Source organism: Bombyx mandarina, chromosome 13, assembly GCF_030267445.1.
Source record: "Bombyx mandarina strain Sakado chromosome 13, ASM3026744v2".
Taxonomy (NCBI): domain Eukaryota; kingdom Metazoa; phylum Arthropoda; class Insecta; order Lepidoptera; family Bombycidae; genus Bombyx; species Bombyx mandarina.
In genome coordinates, this window is record NC_143220.1 from 7,384,140 (window position 1) to 7,406,769 (window position 22,630).

At 38.1% G+C, this 22,630-nt stretch overlaps 1 protein-coding gene across 1 annotated transcript in view; it reads left to right on the top strand.

The window, feature by feature from the left end:
- LOC114241247 (phosphatidylcholine:ceramide cholinephosphotransferase 2) overlaps positions 1–22,630 on the top strand; it is a 104,417-nt gene that overhangs the window by 782 nt on the left and 81,005 nt on the right. The gene's annotated exons all lie outside the window — the stretch shown is intronic.

Below are 22,630 nucleotides of genomic sequence, written 5' to 3' on the forward strand. Positions count from 1 at the left end.
TTACAAGAGAAATATAAACTTTTCACTTCTGTGCCTTCATCGTTCTCATATTTAATCTTTAATGTTACCACTAACGAGTTTTCTTATACCTTTTATAACATCACAGTCAACTGGATGTGCAGTATTCGGTAACAGATCTGACAACCGACATAAGCAAATGTCAGATACATTATTACATTATGTTTAACGGACTGAACAAGTCCTTAGATCTCATTTTGTTGTTTGGTTAATGACGTAGAATATTATGTTCACGTTAGCGTATACTGAGTGTTTCGGGAATATTATATTCAGAATCTAACCCTATATCTGATTCATTTGCAACGTGTTGCAGTTCAGGAAAGATGTGTGTTGCAGTAAGCACCATACACCTTAATTAGGCGGCGTCTAAGTTATTATTACGTACTTATGTAGTTGCAACATATCAAAGCAGTCCTGAGAAGGACCCTCGTAACATATTAGCACCTCCTTTTTTGCTTTTCTATTGTTTTTTTTTTTGTTTTGTACTCTTTAAAATGTACATAAACAATTTTACAATATAACATACAAAATAAGGTTACAAATCCGAGATAATAATTGAACATACAATTATATAAGCGAAATATTTACTAAGTACTCTCACTTTTCATACATTTTTCTCATCCCAATGGAAGATAATTTATACCTTTGCGCTAGATCTTTGGTTTGCTAATAAATTCAACAAATACCAACTGAACATTGCAGTCGTCAAAGCAAGGTCTGACAAATGCAGAGGACGAATTGTTTCTCCATTTCGATCATGACGATCATGACGGCGACGATGAGTTGTTTTTTTCAGCGACTTTGTTGGTCACCGCATCGGTCACGTCTAGCTGCGCGTTTGGTTACAGACGCTATTCGCCGCGGACGTCTCCCGGTCCTGTCATGGGACCCGGACGCTCCGGAAACAAAGACAGGAGAGTATTTTAATAGATCTCTTAAACTACCGTCTTTCATCAGCGGTGGCCCTCCTTAGGGTGGTGTAGGAGCCACGAGCACTCTCGACGGGGTCATCACCAAATCGTAATCCGGTTGATTAAATTAAAATTCTTTCGTTCGAGCACCACGAACAATTGAAATATATCTTTTAACGTGTTTAAAGGCTTGCAATATGGATTGTAAATACATAGCGATGGAAACCGAAGGCTTTGTTATGTATTGCCGTCGATGGTATTCTTCTATTACATCACATATGCTTTACAAATATTTATCCGACGACGTTAGTGATAGTAAATACTGAATAAGGCACATCGACGAATACAAATTAGAATTGTTCATGACGAATGGGAACACTAAAATCGTAAAAACGTCTAAGCAATATTGAAATAACAACACAATATGATTTTTGTAGTTAAATTTTGTTTGAAATAGATTTAGAACATCTTTTTCATCTACGCTGCGAACTGAAATCTTTCAATGTTTAATGAAATTTTGTATAATATGTCCTTCTTTTGAGTTGAACACGGTCGGGTTTATGATAAGTATAGGTACAAAGGAGTTGGGGAATCGAAGCTGTATGCATGGAGTTAATAAGTACCTACAATACTAATATAATATGTTAACTCTATGGTTGTATGTGTGTGTATTCAGAAAGTAAGACAAAAGTTTAAAAAAATCCAATTCATTTGTTAATCTTTTATTTTTAAACGTTAGCTATTTAGACAATCTTTAGACAATATTTAGACAATGTTTAGACAATCATTTGGATTACCGTTTTTTATCAGCAATTGATAGTGAACATTTTAAAAACGAACCTTAATTATTAAGAGTAGTTGTTACCAATGTCAGTTTCTCTTGCTTTACCGCCCGTATCAAGTATAGGTACGTTGTTGTGAGAGGGGGAACGTCTCTACAACAAGATCTCACAAAGTATCCGGCCGCCGAGAGAATGCGATCCGTGTGCGAATAGTAATTGTAACATGATATGTAACACAAATACAGGTTCTGTAAATACTATTAACAAGTATTCTCGGAACTTAAACAAAAATTGTAAATATAATCGTAGGGATTATCTGAAACCGATCCAAGCAACATGAGTCCATTTTGAACAACGGTACTACTCGTATAGTTCTTCATTTTTACGAGCGTCGTAACATTGTGTTGTGATTCATGTCTTTTCCTCTTCTGAGTATTCATTCCTCAGAGGCATCATGACGTATTTTATTTTGTGCGACGCACTTCATCAGTTGTGCTCTGTGCCTTCTTCACGACTTCGTTCCGCAGTTTGTATTAGTTATAATGTAACTAATGCCTAATTAACGGTCGTTCGTTATTTGTGGCGTCCTTAAGAACAAACAAAACCTTTTTATAAAAATCAAAAATTATAATAAAGCCCATGGCCGCATAATGGGAACGCGTTTGCCTCGTCAGTTCCAGCTGCGAAGCCATGATTTCATCTGCTATAAACAATATTATACTGGTTAATCGAATGTAAGAATCCATTTTTTTATTGCCATTGTAGGCAGACGAGCATACGGACCACCTGATGGTGAGTAGTTACCGTCGCCCGTGGACTTCAGCAATGCCAGGGACAGAAACCAAGCTGCTACCTACCGTTATATTTTAAAGCGTCATTCATATTATGTTGTCTATTTGTTCTAATCACAGCTCCACACCATGCGAGGCTTGGGTTTGTACAAGCTGCACGCGAACACCCACTGTTCAAATAATATACCTGCTTCTTTTAGATTTACGTAGCTGGATAAAAATTCGACGCATTTCTTCAACTCAAAATACATTTTTGATATGCTTTTGAACAAACAAAACGTGATTCGTAGAATAGATAGCGCAGATTGCTTTGTATTCTTTCCGAACACAGTGTCTTAAAGGAACAGTATTTTAAAGATAAAAGCAAGTTGTTCAAAACTAATCACCGGAACTCTTACTTCACTTTTCGTTGAATAAAACACGATAATTAAATCAAAAACTTCCATAAGACCCAACGATAAGCAGCTGGATGATCTACACATATATTTTAATAATAACACGCCTCAATTAACATTAAAAATACTAAAATAAATCTCGTTAGGGAATTCTTAAGATTCCAGCACGATGTCTGCCTACAATGTAGTAAATAAATAACAGTAAATGCGTGGTCGACCAGCGAGTTGCGAGCCCTCACCTTGACACTTTTACCGACCGACTTCTTTCCTACACAATCCGTTGCTATCTTCAAACAGTACTCGTTAGGGACATTCGAATCAATACCTGCATTTCGGTTGCAGAAATTATAAATTCAGATTAACAGCATACCTAATCGGGTGAGGGGCCAATGACCCTCTTTGAATGGTTATACCTTGAGGCATGATAATCCAAGTCCTGAATACTTTATTAAAAGAGCTGAAACGTCTGGATTTTGATAATGCCTTGTGTGAGATCTGTGTGATGTGTAAATTAATAGGTAGTATGCTTACTGTATCGAGCACAATTTGCTTGTGTGTGACACAGTAGTGTCAGGAATTAGCAGCGCCATCAACCCCATTCAGTCTCGGGAACTATCCTATACATAATGTCATCTTACCCCTCGGATCAAATAACAACCCTCTTCTGTCTTTTTTTTATTACTCAGGTGTTTTTTTTTTATTGTTTGGATGGGTGGACGAGCTCACAACCCACCTGATGTTAAGTGATTACTGGAGCCCATAGACATCTACAACGTAAATGCCGCCACCCACCTTAAGATATGAGTTCTAAGGTCTCAGTATAGTTACAACGGCTACCCCACCCTTCAAACCGAAACACATTACTGCTTCACGGCAGAAATAGGCAGGGTAGTGGTACCTACCCGTGCGGACTCACAAGAGATCCTACACCATTAAAAACACATTTCGCTGTCTTTTACGCCTTTCCTTGATCAGCTGCAAATGAACTATAGAATTACAATTAATTGGAGCAATCGCAATCTTGCAATCTTATCGTGCGACGTGTCTCAAACAATAACATGTGAATTATCTGATAACAAGCCGCGCCCTTCATCTCGCCACAAACGTAAAGATAACTGCAGATGTCTGATGATAGGGCAGGCGGCGGCTGCTGTCTCTCCCGGACCGTGGCTTGTAGAGCTATATGCGAGCTCGCCGACAGTTTACTGAGTCCAAATGTCATTGTTCGGAACTTGTATATATGGAAACTTATCTTAAAAATGTCGTTAGAGAGATTCAGGCATCTGTCAATGTCAGATATCTTCTACCTCTCTCCTGACTGAGCCCGTGGTCGCCCATCTATCCTGGTGAGACTGGAAAGGCCTCCGGACCAACAGTAATCCCTCAAACATAAAAAAAAAACTTCTACTCTATAATGGCTGTCGTCACAACAATTAGTGGCCCAAAATGATTTAATCTATGTCTATGTAGTGGTTTCTCGAGTAGCCTGGAATTGTAATAGTATCTTTCAATCAATCTCTTAATAGCCTATTCCCTTGTAAGATCCATGAATCAATACTAGCTAGTATTGAACAGATTTCATATTTATAAAGTACTTGAACGTTCGATGAGGTATGCACAAAAAAAGCGCGTGACTCACGTTACACGCGACTGGATTTAACGTTCGCTGTTTACGTCTGAGCACCTTCATCTGTTCGGAACATCGCGTGAAAATCCTAATGGCTTACTTCAAAGAAGATTTGTGGATTGCGGTGAATGGAAAGTAGTGAGGGCCAGGGCGTGCTACTACCGCATTCTTATATTTATTTGGCTAACGGGAATTATTCCGGAACACGAGATTAGTTTGTATCGTCGGAGAGCTGGTATTATAACTCTTGTCCATGGAGTTAATAAATACAACCTCTTGTCATAATAGTATCATGAAACCTTATTCACCTACGCAGTGGCGCAGTAGCGATCTTAACTCGCGCCCGGGCACAATACCCTTATAACGTAATATTTTCTAGAATTCAATAAAAATAAAAATTATAAAGCCATTTTTTGTTTTGTGAACCATTTGGCCCCCTGCCCCCCTCGCTGCGTCACTGCATCTACGGACTATTAAAATCAGCTAAAGCGTGAGGTCAACGGTCCCAAATGACAGCAAGGCACACTGGCCGACTGGCTTCGCCTTCCATTGCCGTTTGACAAAAAATGAGACTGGACAACGCTAAATGCTAATGTAATTTAAATCCGCTTATGTTTAAGTTGTTTCGGGTTATTGATAATTTCCCAAACCATTTACAATCGGATTTTTTTTTAATTCGTAATGTACCAACATTTTCACTTCATGGTAAAAGTTTCAATTTTATATTTATTTCCCATGATTCGTTCGTTGTTTCACTTATCACACTAACTCTCTTCGTATTTAATTATTCGACAGTGATTGTGCGTCAAATCGGAAGCCGACAACGCGTACAGGTAATCCCTATAAGAGGCGAGCGTAACAAGAAGACACTAAAATAATTTTATTTCATACATAAATAACTCGAACGTATTTTTCTTTTCTAATAATATTTATTGAATCTGCGCTCGGGTTATCGTCGGCTGTCGAAGAATTATTTTTATAGCGAAAGTAAATATGTACTTGTAATTATTTGAAACTAAGATTTATATGTCGTTTTAAGAAAATTATATTCTCATAAGATATTTGTTAATTTGTACTCAGAACGGAGTTCATGTCAGTGTAATCTTTATTTAGATACAAGCGTTTACGCGCTGTAGATTGAACGTATCTGATATACTTATCAACCGATTTCAATGAAACAAACACATTTTAGTATTGGTGCTACCGATCCGTGTGGGCTCGATACAATATATCCTGCTCGAGGTGCGAGTACTCGAGATGACAATTAGAAGGAAGAGTAGAGAAAGTTCAATACATATAAAGGCACCCTAGACCGACGACTAGCAGTAGTGGCAGTATTAGTTTTAAGCCAGATCATACCGAGGGTCGTAAAACGTTTTCCACATGATTGATACTCGATTAAACTACAGTAGTCGTATTTATTTTACATATTAATGTAAGATAAATATACAGTGCTAACATTAGCGAGCACAGCACTCGAAGCGCTTATTACGAATGCGACACGACATAGATAATAAGCAAACTTGTAAAAACCTAACCGCGGTAATATTTTGATTGCCCACTACAAATCAACTGCTATGAATGCTAATATGATGTTGACAAATTTAAGAGCTCAAATATTAGGAGATCTTTCTAACGAATTCTGCGAAAACGCCATCATGCATTCTGGTTCGTACGATAAATAGCCCTGTAGGTACTATCCGTATTTATACCATACGCCATACGTCAAACATTACAGCACTGGCGGGCTCTCTCGTTCCATGCTTCTCATCTGGCATAGATGAATTATGCAATCTGTGTACTGTATCGACTTGATATTTAAAGTGATGGATTAATACGGTGAATCAATATCTACTCAATTCTCTTTTAGATACAGTTTAATAGTTCTCTATGAAGCTTTTCCTTGCAAAAAATCTATTGTATGTCATAAAGAATCCAGTTGGACGTGTTACTCCTACGTTAGACTAAAATTGACCAAACCAATTTAAACCATATTGAAATAACGTCACCACATATTGACACTGTTGACCAGCATCACCAGAATCTGTGAATATGTACACTTTATAATCCTAGTCTAGTTATCTACTAAATGTCGGATTACAACTTGTCACTTGAATCTCAGGATTTTAAGGAATTACGCCAATCTCGATACTAATATTTCTGACCGCATACTATGTCGTTATTTCTGACACGAAACAAAATAACCAGCAACCAGAATTTCTTTAAATCAAATGTGTTAGTAATACCTACATAACGTGATGAGTCGTGTAGCCCGGCCTATAGGGGAGGGTTTTTTTTTTGGAAATATTTGCCGTTTTAAACTAAATTAATACAATTTGCAGAAATTTCAAATTCAAAATTGTGAAAATTGTAAAAGTCAGGCAAAGTACTACTGCCTGCATGACTATAAGTTTGTTGAACAAATTGATTGGAATGAACTTCATAAAGTGGCTTTTCTCCTGGTTTTATTAAAATTAGTTGTGTACTCAAAATGATTCTGAAGCGTTGTTGGTCTGGCCTAGATTTTGATGGGAAAGGGAAAAGTTTCCTGAAACACAACATGGTTATGTAGACAACTTTAGGGTATCATATTATTGTTTCATAATGCGTAAGTCTTCTAAGTACTTCTGTGTTCGTAGCATATTGTCTTCGGTGGCAGTTAGGTGAACTTATCTTTATCCATATAATTGATAATAGTTAATTTAATAAATAAAATTATCTGAGAAATGTACTCTTATATCCATTCCATGGTCCGCCGTTTTACGAGTACGTTTGACGCTAAAACGAATCTTGCAGCTTAAAGATTGCACGCGTCCAATGTTCGTTCACATTCCTATATTATTCTGTATCAACTGTATGTAAAACACAACATAATTGAAGTACAATTTAGTATCAAGGTCAACATAGCCTGCAGGAAGACTTAATTAAATAAAATCCGAGTCACAAAAAAAAAACAGAACGAGAAACTCTGGATAGCGTAGTCGAATCCTGCATCGCTGCCAGTTAACGTAGCAACAACAGACCACTAGTTTATTGTTTCAAAATGGCGGCTCGATAAATTATTTGAGATTGGGTTTGCCATTTTACACCATTAATTTAAAATAGCTACTTGTATTTTGTTACTTGCCGTCATGCGTTCGATTTGAACGAATAATTTTGGTTCATAATATTGTTAACTCCATTAGTACATTTTTATCATTCTCAAATTATATGATGTAAAATGTATTATTTCAAAATTAACAACAAATAAATAAAATAATAGTCTGGTAATTGTTGACGCATTTCTACAAAAATCTTATGTTAATATATTATCTTGACGTGGTGAGGACTTTAAATAAAACTTATTTATATTGTTAGATATAGCAAACAAAACTGCATAGATCTTGCACTTGGTTCTGCTCCGCTAACAATGTATTATCAAATTAACTATGTAAATAGTCTTAACGGTTGCGTCAATGGTAAATTGCAGTCGGATGTAGTGAAACCGCCCAACGCCGCCTTGAGCCGGGTAATGGCCGACGTGTTGCCTACAAATTAAGGTTTATTTTGCTTTGGATATTCAATTTCATTTTTGATCTTAACTTATTTAGTTGGGCGAGCTAGCAATACTGAATGAAACAGTCTTGAACGCGGAATCCTGATTAATATAAATTGCGTTAAAGTTAACAAACACAATTGAAATAGACACTTTTCGTTAGTTTCGTAATTTTGTCGATAAAAAATCAGATAGCGAATCCCTCGTCATTTCTTTCTGTCCGTCTGTCTATCCGCTTTACTGTGACGTAATACTGCTTCGTCTAATGATTCGAAGCTCTATGCTCTTCTCTGCTCTCTGAATGCGAACCATCTTTAGGTAGGCTTTTAAAATATGAAGCGTTACTATTAAATTTCTGTTTGAATAAGTAAGTAGATACGATTGGATATATACGTGCTTCTAATGTCGAAAATTTGTATCTTTTCAACCGTCGGTAATGTAAGTTTTCATGACTCGCGGTAACATCGGATGATTACGTAGCCTAATTTTGAATTATCATAAATGAGCGTGAGTCGAGAGACACTGTTTTTTCTCCCGAAGCTCCAGCTCTAGAAACAACGCGTCTATTCATATGTACATGAATAGTTACAAGAAGAACGGAAACCCGTTCAATTATCGACACTAAATTGTGTAATATTCCACGTTTGATCAATGATTAGAACTATTAAGTAGTTCTCAATTAATACGCCGTCAAACGATACTGCACGTAAAACAAATCATTGTTATTTCGGTTCAATGTTTTCGAAACTGATTCATGGGGCTAAATGTGAAGGTGACTTCATAGGATCGTATATTCGGAAATTGAGTGATTTGAGATTTATCAACAAGTCAATGTGGTTCAATGATTTATTAACCGACTTTAAACGAAGGAGATTGTATATTCATGGCGTATGTTTTTTATTCTAACTTCAGCAAAGAGAAGTAATACGTAGTCATCGAGAAATAGAGAAAACTATTTTATTATTAAATTCTTAGAGCTGTTTGTCAGTATTCGATAATGAACTAGTAATATATTTATGTTTAAATTTTGTTTTACGGTTTAGTCTTGCGTTTATTGGATCATTTTAATATTTCCGATCGAGGGTCGACACTAAAACTGTAGTGTTTGAGATGATATTAATGGAATGAAAAAACACGAGATTAAGTTATGTCTACATATCGCGATAATAGTAGAAAATAATCCTCCTTTACTTTACTAATTCCTGAAACTGAAGCGCCAATAATAGGCTCCATACAAACGGTAAATAGTAGTAGTAGTAACTGTACTGAGACCTTAGAACTTATATCTCAAGGGAACTTATATCTGAAGGTGGCATTTACGTTGTAGATGTCTTTGGGCTCCAGTAATTACTTAACATTAGGTGGGCTGTGAGGTCGTCCACCCATCTAAGCAATAAAAAAAATAAAAAACTTCCTAACCTCAACGTACAGATAAATTTAGGTAGCAATCAGAAGATTAATTGCCGCTGCCCAGTGACACATGTGACATGCGACTGAAGTTTGAAGTACACCAGCGTGAAGCCGGGACCCATGATCGGTTATGGGTCGAAATACATGATGGCGGTATGAGCGCGGTAGTATCATTATATGGCTGGTTCAAGCGCATATTATCACGAATAAAATGTAAGATTATTAACGGTAGTAGTCTTTGGGACGATCCACTATGGACGAGGCTGCGCACTCGCCTTGATTGGCAAGTAATCAAGTCGGACGTCACAGGTGAACGGTACACGCGCATACTCTTGACAATAGTTTCTTTGATGTACAGAAATACATGATGAAGCATCAATGCCGGCGCCTGCTATGTAAACATAGAGTTTTACGAGTAACCTAATAGTCTAATAACAAGGGCTTATGCACTATATTGATATTCCGATTTATGGAATTAAAATTATGTTGATGGGAACGCGATAGGCTATTTGATGTTAATACCGAAGCCAGGAAACCAAAGAAATAATGCTCTGGTAGTGAGACAGGACCTCAGCCAGTCTGCACAGCATTCCTGCAGCAAATCAAGAAGGGTCTTGAGACTCTTGAAGTCTCTTAAAATAAGACATTAAAAACAAATAAATAAGCTATAATCGGTATCTATATCTATATATTAATACGTGAAGCAAAAACTTTGTATCCCCTTTTTACGAAAATTGCGCGGACAGAGGAGTACCTACGAAATTTCCCATGCTTATAAAGAATACAGAGAAGGAGCGCATAACGCATTTTTTTTATTCTGCTTAAAAATACATTAAATCAATAAATAGTACATTGTGCACCAAGGGAGAAAAGTTGGACATTTCCTCCCGCTGGAGGAACTTTTCTCCCGCGGTGCACATACAATTTTTTCTCCTACCAGGCCGAAAGTTCGTGGAGTACCGAGCCGGGGTCCAGGGGCGAAGCCCTGGCCGGGGGTAGGGGGGGCGGAGCCCCCCCGTACTCGTAAGAAAACAATGTAACTGTTTTTTAATTTTTAAATAAACTACTACTAATTGAATAAGAACTGTCTGATAAACTCATCCGTGTTTAATACTTCACTATAAAATTTTATTGCCTTTTGTTTATTACACTTTTACACTAAACACAATATTGCAAATTACCCGAGCACAACAATGGCGGAGAATTTTAAGTGCGTGAGAGCAGACGTAGACACTAAAGCGCACTTGTACCCAGGGAGAAAAAGTTACACTTTCTTCCCTGTACAGCGGGACGAAAACCGAACTTTCGGCGTCGGTAGGAAGAAAAAAACATTACATACACTACCATGTATTTGACACACACACGCATATACATATACTCCTTTTTTTTGTTAGTCTGTGGTCAAATTAAGAATAGATTAATATTGTTTGTCTTTAATGTTATTTGTCTATAGTGTAGCCTTGGCGAAATCTGTGATTATAGTAGTGAAGTCTTTGACAATAAAACCATAATAATGTACAAGCTTATAATTTAAATTGATAATTATTGTCGAATATCAACTACTAGGCGACCACTATCATTATAAAATAACAAACAAATATAAATTCGTTTAGACATAAGTCATAAATCTTTGTGGACGGATGGTAGAAGGTGTCACAACAGAATTTCTCTTAACTTTAAAACCATGCCGGTCGGTCTGTTTTAATTACACGATCACTTTCGTCTCGGGGGATGTCGTTCCTGGCCGCGTGCCCGGTACACGATTTGATTTTCCGCATCACTCTTAAACTAGTAGGTAGACCCAACGCATTCTCCACTAAGATCTCTGATTAACGATTAAATCGTGTTGTTATCTTCGATCAATAATAGTAGTATTGTTGAACGAAGGTTGTTATTCACTATTCAACTTGTCATCTCTTAAAGGAAGTAAAACGAAGATACATATGTATCTTAATTACATTCACTGCTTGTTGCTTGTTACTTGCATAGACATAACCAAGTGGCTAGGATTATCCATCAACAACTTGCTCTGAAATAGGGTTTTCTTGATTCTGCTGTACCTTATTACCAATACCAACATCAACCAGTTCTTTAAAACTGCCATGTTATGCTCTACTAAAACCGACCTATTGTCACGGAGAATTGTATTGTCACCATTAAGCCTGATTTGTGATAATAGATCGGTCTGCGTATCAAGCAATGTAAGTGGAAATCGCCATTCCTCATGACGAGAACTTCGTAAAGACAGAAAAGGACAAATTTATATTTAATCTTGGTCCACGAGACTACCGCCATTTGGCATGTTGATTCAACCATCATTCTTCCGATATTATTACTATCTTTAATCCATTTCTTTTCAAAACGTAGATTTGAAAATATTTTAATGAATTTATTGTAGCTATGTATGTGTTATTAAGTCTGAAATCGTACATAAATCTGCCACAGCGAGTTACCTTCGTGTATATGCAGGATATCACAGAATTACTTCACTACATTAGTACATTATTTAGCACATTCTGTCAGTTCTTATTAGATGTGACCACAACCAATATGGTTGCTTGTAAATATTAGCGCCCAGCGTTCCGACTGCAACATCAATAAGCAAAGAGCTTGTGATGTTTCTGAAAACGACTGTCATGGCTTCGGGGCTTCGAACGGAAAACCTGTTAAAAAAATTAAATTACCTATAGCCTTTTTTTTTTATAATGAAGGATTACTGGTGGCCCGGAGACCTTTCCAGTTTCACCAGGACAGGTGGGCGAGCAAAGGCTCAGCCAGAAGGCCTCTAATGCAAAGGTTATTGGATCTGATGGATCCGTAAGGATGTTCCCTATAGCCTCTGTAGCGTGTGTTCTATGGAACTATCTTTCCGCTCCGCTTCGGCCGCGTAGACTTCATTTTATACCGCGTAGGAAGGGACCTTTGCTTAACAGCGGGATAGTAGGTATGTAGTACCTATCTAACATTTATTGTCACACATAACGTTATGCTCACCAGTACCTAACATACGTATGAGCGAAATTTCGAAGCTAAGCGTCAACCCTTAACTTTTCTTTTATTTCTATCACCATCATGAGACCTGACAGTTCCTGGACCAGCCAAGTACCTCACTAGACTTCTAGAGGTAAGGCAAATTTTGTATTATTATTGAGTACATACAAGCTAGCCTAGCTCTGAGGCGTTGTTGTCGACTTTGGCTCGCCGACGGCCCCACTCGCTAATTCCTTTTCACACGCAGATGATTAAATAACCACGAACAAATATGGTGTACACCTTAGTATAGGCAAATCATCATCCTTTTAAACTTAAATAAAGTTCAGTATCAGGCGACTTTAAGGGATTAGTCATTTATTTCATTAACAATGTCAATAAATCGCGCCAATAAATAGCACTCATGAACAAACTGTAGCTAACGTAGAAAAACTTAGCATTGTCTCCACCTTGAAACATTAATTCGTCGAGCATTACATTACTTTGAGGCAAAAATAAGCAGGACAGTCGCATTGAACCACCCGACGTGTGACACCTTCAGTAACTATCCAAGGAAACGTATTTGTACAACACGCTGCTATGTACCATATTATTATGTAATAAAATATGAATATTCGTTCACTGTGGAAGTCGCTATGAAGCACATATGATATGATTGATTTTAGTAATATACGTACGTACGGATAAATCGATTACCCGCAATTCGTTATGCTTTACATGTATTCTGTCGACTAACACCTCTTACATACATACTCGATTTGTACTTTAAGATTGGTGTGAATTGTGTTATGGATGTGGAGTGAGCTCACAGAAAAATGTAAGAATATAAAATTTTATGTCTATGGGCTACTACTACTTCACACCAAGCGGGTTGTTCACCTCAGACAAGCGTTGAACATTGAAATTATTACTAGCGCGAATTGTCGTCATTATCAATTTTCTGACACAAGATAATTAATAAAAAGTAAAACAATGTCACAGCAAGCTATTCGGCTTCAAAAACCATTGGGACCGGGTGCGCCGGAGAGACTCGTAATGTGGCTTTAGGTAGAACAGCCCCCTACCCCTAACACGAATTGATTTCGCACAACAACCCTGAAAGACCTTTAAATGTTAAGTCTTTCTAGTGGACATGAGGTAATACGGCACACGATTTAAACTTCTTCGACCTATCGTCAATATTCACAATTGCTAACTCAAACAATCACATCTGTTATACAGTGACTCGGTCAAACAAAACCCGGTTACAAATGATGTAACACAACCATAAATACGCTGTAAGTCCTAAAATATTACGGACACACCCTTCGGGCGTCAGTGGCGCTCCTGTCGCGCTCTACACTCGGCTAGAATCGTTTTGTTTCACGCAACACTATCACATTATGTCAGAGAGCTACCTATATTAATAACATTAATTAACATCCTATTAGTTGCCACTAATTTATCGGCTGACATTGAACACTCCTAGCTCGTACATAAATAATGGCATTAACTGTCGACTCGGAGTGTCTCGGTAGTTAATGACCGTTCATCATTTAACGTCTGTATCGATTGTTTTTTTTGTACTTTGGATTGCTTTTGTGCTTTTGGAGGGCCCGCTACCGTCATTAGCTAGGATGCGTGACGTCACACCTTAGTTATTATATCATCGGAAAAAGTACGCGAGGTGAATCATCCTGGATCAGAATAAAAAATAAAATAAATTTATTCGTCTGACCAGACGCCTGGTGTTGAAGAGTTCTAAAGGGAACCAATGATTCCAGACCGCTAAGAACCTCACAAATATTCACGATATGAGACACGCATAATATAGTAAAACCAACTCTGTTAAATTTATAAATATTAACATATAAGTTACAGGCGCATGGCGGTCTGGGGACGTTCATCATCCGGCTTATTTCTAACAATAAACAAACACGCATTCGGGCTCGAATAGTATGATGGCCGTTATATATTCAACAGCGCAACCTCATGTCCCAGGGTGATGCAAAATTCGCGCTCACGGTTACATCTAGAATCTAGACTATGGTTTCTGAATTCTATACTATTAAATTAGCAATAAGGTCGTCTCCTATCTTAGAGCAATTAAAAGTTGATACTCAAAACACGAAAAAGAAATGCGGGAACGTACACACTGACTAAAAAATCGAATCCAAATCTCCGAAAGAAGACTACTAACAATAAACTGACGTCAGTTGTAAACCGATCCGTCACGGTAGTGACAGCTAGAGTGACGGTATAATCGTTAATCCGATGGATTATGTCGTCGTTTAGCGATGTTTACCGGCCGTCAGCAGCTTCCTGTGCCGACAAGGGCGCGCCCTTCGACCTTGGTACCGCTCAGCAGTGCATACTTCACATATTATTAATACTTTTGCTAGATCTACTGAGATTTTTTTACGGAAATGCGTATCTTTCAAAATATTATCATCATCATCATCAGCCTATAGCAGTCCACTGCTGGGCCTCTCCAATTGTTCGCCACTAAGCACGATCCTCAGCTTCTCTCATCCAGTTCCTGCCAGCCACCCTGCATAGATCATCACTCCACCGAGCCTGGGGGCGTCCTGCACTGCGTTTTCCAGTTCGCGGTCTCCACTCAAGAACGCGTTTACCCCAACGGTTATCGGTTGTCCGGCTAATATGGCCAGCCCATTGCCACTTCAGCTTACTAATTCGCTGTGCCATGTCTATATTAGAAGCCCAAGATAAAACTACAAAATGGTTAAAGCTATTTAGGTATTTTCTATATGTTTATTGCAATATAGAATTTTAAATTTCTTATATCTTCAATATCCCTCAGGCTTGTGATTGATGGTACTACCTCTGCAATAAGGGCACTTCCGCTCAGTGCTTCTTGATTGAGGACGCAACACGTTCCGGCTGACATAGGAGTGTGGAAGGCTGTGGGGAGAGCACTCCGACCATCGATGGCTTTCAGCCCCAGTTCGAGTTCCACAAATTCCCCGTTTCCTGCATGTGGAGTGATAATACGCAATTTACCTCTGCATACAAAAATGCTCGCACTATTAAATGATTCGTAATTGAACAAAATAAAACATTTTAACTAAAATGCGCTTTCTTGTTTTCATTTACACGCTTAAAGCGACCTTTGGTATTCCAATATGTTGTTACACCATTATACTTTGAACTGATGTAAAAATATACTTCATTGTTACCTGACAAAAACTTTGAGAAAAACAAAACCAGAGCGATATGTTCACATGATTGATTGAGTGTCCACAAAAGTTGCGACATCGTTCAGCTCGAGTGGCCAACTTGTGTCCAGTTTGGCGTAACATTGGTATAGAGTTATATCATACTACCATTGAAGTATTTAAGTATAATTAATTATCCTAAAATATCACACTAAGAAAATAATTACGAAAGTGTACCCAATCCAGGTATTGATAATGACATCGGAGCCTATGGACACCAATATAAGTCGCCATCTTAAGACCTTAACCTGGACCTCATTTAAAACTATTTGTACTTTTTGCCATTGAAATTAGTAGGACCCTGGTACCTGAACGGGCGGGGGAGCACACCGCCGTGCACCACCAGTGCGTGTAGCAAATTAGCAGATATAATGACAACAATATTTCAACGTTAATTACCCCAATAACATTTGAAACCAAAACCTCGGAAACCTTACATTAGGAACGAATGAACACGTGCGATGCTACCAAAGTTGATCTACGAAAAAAGGCTGTAAGATTTTACCACGGCTTGCGTGACACACAACTATTTACACAACGAATTATATTTGGATAGTTGTCATTGTGCGTTCACTACATAGATTTTGTGTGTGACTGATTATACTCGTACGTAATTGAATGGCATCAAGATTGAATCTTTTGTTGTTCGGTAATTCAATTTTATTATGTATTTGATTAACAATTTTCATCTGACACAAAAAACTCTCAACATGGCTAACTGCTTTACGGATTCCATGGAAATTTGAGCTCTTGTTGGAATTAACGTAAGGTATTTTACAGGGCGCTTGGATTCTCGTCGCCCGATGGTCGCGTCTATAAGAAACCTAAACGGAAAAAATATATAAAAAAAACATTGATCTCCAAACTATGAGACCTTGCGTCTTGGCGAGTAAGCACAGCGGGCCACCGTCGCGGCGCGTTGCCGTGACCTTCTAGTGCGACGCATTCTTCTATAGTTGAGAACGTGTTGACTGTTCCAGGTACAATAATGGTTCTAGAAGATCGATTTTAATTTTAATTCAATTCTGCTTGCGATACAATTCACAATATAATATCTATGGGACTGATTAATTTTGAGTCGACATTCGTGAAGAATTATTTAAATAAATATGTATTTAACAGTTACTTTACTTAATTTCGAAATTGTTGTGCAAATTCAAAAACTTGTCGTAGAACATAGTGCCAGAATGTCATGTGGGCCAATTAAGAAATCGCTAGGACGATGACTATGACACATTACTGATGTGATTAATGTCAAACGTTTTATTCAATAATTTAAATGTAATTCATCACAGTCCAGCGCACAAACAGTGGATGGTCGTTACATTCTGATCAATACCTTAATAAATATACATTTTTGTCTACGTCAATGTTATGTCAGCGAAGACGCGTTTAAAAACCAATATTACATACTCATATACATATGTATGTTTGTACATTGCGTGTTCCAAACTTGTTCTTTGTTTCAGAGCGCGTTAAATTATAGCATACCGATTCAAAGCTCCCAGTTCTATATTTAGTAACAAAAATCTTAATTATTGGCCTATTAAGATTTTTGTTGTAGCACCACACCTCATGGATATATGCGAGAAACGAGAAATTCATTTAAACTATTTCTCATAGCTATTCGTACCGAAGTGGAAGTATGTAGTAGCACTCTTTGCAAGCAGCGGCACGGCTGGGTTCCTCGCATTCCTGAAGCCACGAACGTCGATAACCACTCACCATTAGCTGGGCCGGTGTGCCCACAGCGGCAATCAAAAATAGTCTTGAAACATCGATATTTTTGAATGTTTAATCGTTTTTTTTTTCATTCGATGTTTTTATTTGAAAGCTGATACTTCTCGGGCTACTACTACTGATGCTGATACTACTACATTTAAATTTTATCAAGATCTGACCAGTACTTTTTGATTTATCCTTATAAATGCATATTTAATTGAGTTCATCTACAATGGTGATATTCTGTTATTATTATTTTGCAGTTAAAAAAATTTTTTTTACAAATTCTTTTTTTTATTTCTTATAACAAGCTCACAGCATTTCTAGCAGTTACCGGCGACGGTAGCTGTGTGAACTCGTACACTGTACCGTCGGTAGTGAAAATGTTCATTGAAATCATTCAATGTGGACTGTGTCACTAACCCTTTGTCGATTCTTAAGCTCCTTTCTAGGGTAATATCGTGTATTTAAAATTATATGTTAAAATTATATAAAATTATATGTGGCAGTGTGTATTCTGTACCTACTGGCAATATCGCATTATTCATTATTTGGCATTTTTCGTGAATGACCACAAACATTGTACAAACATAATATTAACGGAAATTGTGGAATCAATAAATTAAACGAGGTACAGTTTTTTCTTTGTTTTGCCTAGTCTTTGTCTAGCGAATATTTCAAATCGAATAATTTTTTCCTGCTGTTTAATACATTGTGATTCATTTCCGTCAAATTTAGTTGAAATCTTTCAAATTGATCAGTCGAATTCCAAATCAATGCTCTCAATGTACATCGTACATGAATTTTCTTATTATGATTATGTAAATGATCTGTAAATACTCTAGAAAAGAATAGACGGATAAGAAATTGATATACATAAAATAATAATAATTAAATGTAGTTGTTTTAATACAAACTACCAGAATGAGTCTGTATCATCATATTTCGTGACAGTCACAACGAAGCCTGACCAGTATCCTCTCGTTCCTTATAAAGAGTTACTTGTGAAAACCTATAAAACTGGTTAATAATAGCTCGTGATTCATAGACTCATGTAGGTACTGCAGACTGGCTGCGTCTTCCGACACCGGTTCTGCAAGTTTTGACTCAATCTGTTGGGCATCACCTACCGGTATCGGCGACACTGTGCCGGTGATCGAATCCCGCGGGTGGGTACCAATTTTGTCTAATTAAATACGTACTTAACAAATGTTCACGATTGACTTATATGGTGAAGGAATGACATCAAACCCGCCAAAAAATATATTTGCGTAATTACCGGCGGTAGGGCGTGTTGTGAGTCCCCATGGGTAGGTACCACCACCCCGCCTATTTCTGCCATAAAGCAGTAATGCGTTTCGGTTTGAAGGGTGGTGTAGCGGGGGCAGCCGTTGTATTATAAAAACTGAGACATAGAACTCATGTCTCAAGGTGGGTGATGGTATTTACGCGGTTGATGTCTATGAGCTTAAGAACATTAGGTGGGCCGTAAGTTCATCCACCACTCTTAGCAATAAAACAAATACAGCCATCACATACATACATCAATGAGTATTCAGAATAATAATAATAATACAATAATCACAAAGAGAAAAGTTTCTTAAACAATCCGCCTTAAAATAACAGAGCGGGATTTACTCATTGAGGTCGCGCCAAGACCTTGACCCAAATGTCGGTACAGCGGCGTCAGGTCGCGGCGTGTGAACTAGACTACAAGGTGCGTCCTGAAGCCCTCTTTGTGTAATGGAGACAAGCTGCGTACGAGCCGTTAAATTAGTTCACATAAACACACGCTGACCCATTTTATTAACTATTAAATAATAGTGGGGTAGTCTAAAACTGGCTTATATATTGGCTTAGAGTTTGCTGAATTTTACCAGTGAAATTAGATGACATTATGTATTCGGTCATAATGAAGCGCCTTCTGTCGTGCGATACTCTGATGATATTGTGCCCTAATAAACCTTCCGTGAAGAGGTAATTTTGTAAAAATCTTAGATGAAGGTCACCTAAGATTTTTACAACAAACATACAACGTGTGTTATTTCACTATTTTAAATCAAATAGATCATTTTCGCGAAATAATGGCTGGTTCTGGAATATTTTAAAACTTTCATTTATGTCTCATGCTCTAGAAATACTGAGAAAATCTAGTAACATGATCCAACAACGTTAGGATACAATTACAGTGACCTCATGTCGGTCAGGCAATGAGGAATTATATGAGTAAGAAGTATATACGTAATTGATTGGTATATTGCCTAAGTGCGGAAACATTTCTTACGTTTTTGAACTGCTGCAATTAAGCTCATGGTAGCATCGGCTTAGCAAAGCTAGGTGCTCACAGTAGGTACGTATAGATAAACTAACCATTTTAACATACCTAAACATTGTAACAGTAAGAACAATGGTGAGAGTGCGCCTGAGCACCTAGGTACGTCAGAAAATTTGGTGACTTTTTTTTCCTACCTAAGCTGATGGTCTAGGGGACCATATCAGCGTCACCGGGCTAGTAGAAAATGTGGTGACAAGACCCCGGCCGTCACGAGCTACAACTTCTTCCATTACGTCAGCAAATAACAATCTTTTTCATATCTAATCCGGAGAGGATAATGGCGAGCCTGATCCTTTAGGCCACGACAACTTTAGATATAAAAGTTATTATTATTATTTTATTGCCCTTGCAGGCAGACCAGCATACGGCCCACCTGATGGTGAGTGGTTACCGTCGCCCATGGACTTCAGCAATGCCAGGTACAGAGCCAAGCCGCCATCAACCCCGTGTTGCAATCTGAACGACTAGGTTTATGTCGTGGAATCTAAAGGTGGCCGCTTCACGACAGGCAGGCCGCTCACTCGGCAGTCTGTGTGTTTGAAAACAGTACATTCAGTACCAAATGAATGGCATTTGGAAGTTAAATTCGCCGTGTATTTTTGTGTGATGTTGTAAAGTTAAAGTAACTGTGTCAAGGGGAGCGCGCACATTCACTGCCCGTCGCGGGGATCAGGCTCGTCTGCTCGTGTGGGGCATGACGACTTCACACTCGACCTTAAAGAATTTAACACTTGCAAATTGAGCACGAGGCTTTCAAGTACACGGTTCAGGCCCAAAATCTTGAAATTCAAGAATTTAATCTCTCGAGTGCAACCTTTAATTAAGTAAAAGTTATTTAATTAATAACTTCATTAAGTAAAAGTTATTTAATTAATAAGTTTTACGCACGACCGTGTCGGCTACCACAAAACTCTAAACATAGAGTTTTGTGGTAGCCGAAACGAAACGTTGCGTTGGAAACATCACATAGACAATAAAGAACGCGTACAGCATCGTTACGACGAACATTACACAACGTTACAAAATACATTTTAATTTAGAGAAAATAATACAAATAGGTACTTCGGTAAGCCTGTAAAATTAACTAAGCGAACAAAAGAAATAAAATGTATGTATATATTAAGTGAAACAAAATACTGACAGAATTTAATTATTAACTACTTAAAAGAGGAAAAATAATTAAAAAAAACTTAACGCAAGTATTTTATTTTTATTTTATTCGGAGTTAATATATATGTCGTAGGCGGCCCAGGGATGGCTAAGCGGTAATTTCGTCATCACTCGTATTCGATTGAACTCAGTTTAGTCAATAAAACTTTTCAATAATAATTATTGAAACTCAACACACACAACTTTCACAATGACAGGATAAACCGACAGTTTCGTTGCACATACCGACAGACCGACTGACTTACTGACTGACTATCAGAGACTCACTGCTGAGACGGACGGAATCACTGTCTGACACGAATGCCACGACTCTGTCCACGTACCGCCATTTTATAACTGTGGCGTTACGGAGTCTACCCTTCATTTTGTGATATTTATCAAAACAACATTTCATCATTTAAAATAATAATCAAAACCACCGTCTTAATATTACTAAAAGTCGTCAACCACGACACGGCCATTCTGTCACTTTGACGTTTGTGTATCGTTGATATTCCGAACTATTGACCCGGATGCGACACGGCCATCCTGTGTTACACACGTCCTCGTGTGTTAATCTGAAACAAAAGCCAATACCGCACAGTATCATTCACGCTCGGCCATATCTGACCACTCTACTAAATAAAAGTCTTGTGTCATCACAAATTCTATAACGACATTGAAAGATTACACAAACGAAAATAAGTGATTTACTACTGCTGCAAGTTCTCCCCGTACAATTCATGTACACAGAACTAAGTCATCCCTGTGACTACAAGTGTTCAATGATAGTCATCCCTGTGACTACAAGTGTTCAATGATAGTCATCCCTGTGATTACAAGTGTTCAATGATAGTCATCCCTGTGATTACAAGTGTTCAATGATAGTCATCCCTGTGACTACAAGTGTTCAATGATAGTCATCCCTGTGACTACAAGTGTTCAATGATAGTCATCCCTGTGACTACAAGTGTTCAATGATAGTCATCCCTGTGACTACAAGTGTTCAATGATAGTCATCCCTGTGACTACAAGTGTTCAATGATAGTCATCCCTGTGACTACAAGTGTTCATTCTACAAGTGTTCAATGATAGTCATCCCTGTGACTACAAGTGTTCAATGATAGTCATCCCTGTGACTACAATGATAGTCATCCCTGTGACTCTAATCTACAGTCATCCCTGTGACTCTAATCGACAGTCATCCCTGTGACTCTAATCGACAGCCATCCCTGTGACTCTAATCGACAGTCATCCCTGTGACTCTAATCGACAGTCATCCCTGTGACTCTAATCGACAGTCATCCCTGTGACTAATCGACAGTCATCCCTGTGACTCTAATCGACAGTCATCCCTGTGACTCTAATCGACAGTCATCCCTGTGACTCTAATCGACAGTCATCCCTGTGACTCTAATCGACAGTCATCCCTGTGACTCTAATCGACAGTCATCCCTGTGACTCTAATCGACAGTCATCCCTGTGACTCTAATCGACAGTCATCCCTGTGACTCTAATCGACAGTCATCCCTGTGACTCTAATCGACAGTCATCCCTGTGACTCTAATCGACAGTCATCCCTGTGACTCTAATCGACAGTCATCCCTGTGACTCTAATCGACAGTCATCCCTGTGACTCTAATCGACAGTCATCCCTGTGACTCTAATCTACAGTCATCCCTGTGACTCTAATCGACAGTCATCCCTGTGACTCTAATCTACAGTCGTCCCTGTGACTCTAATCTA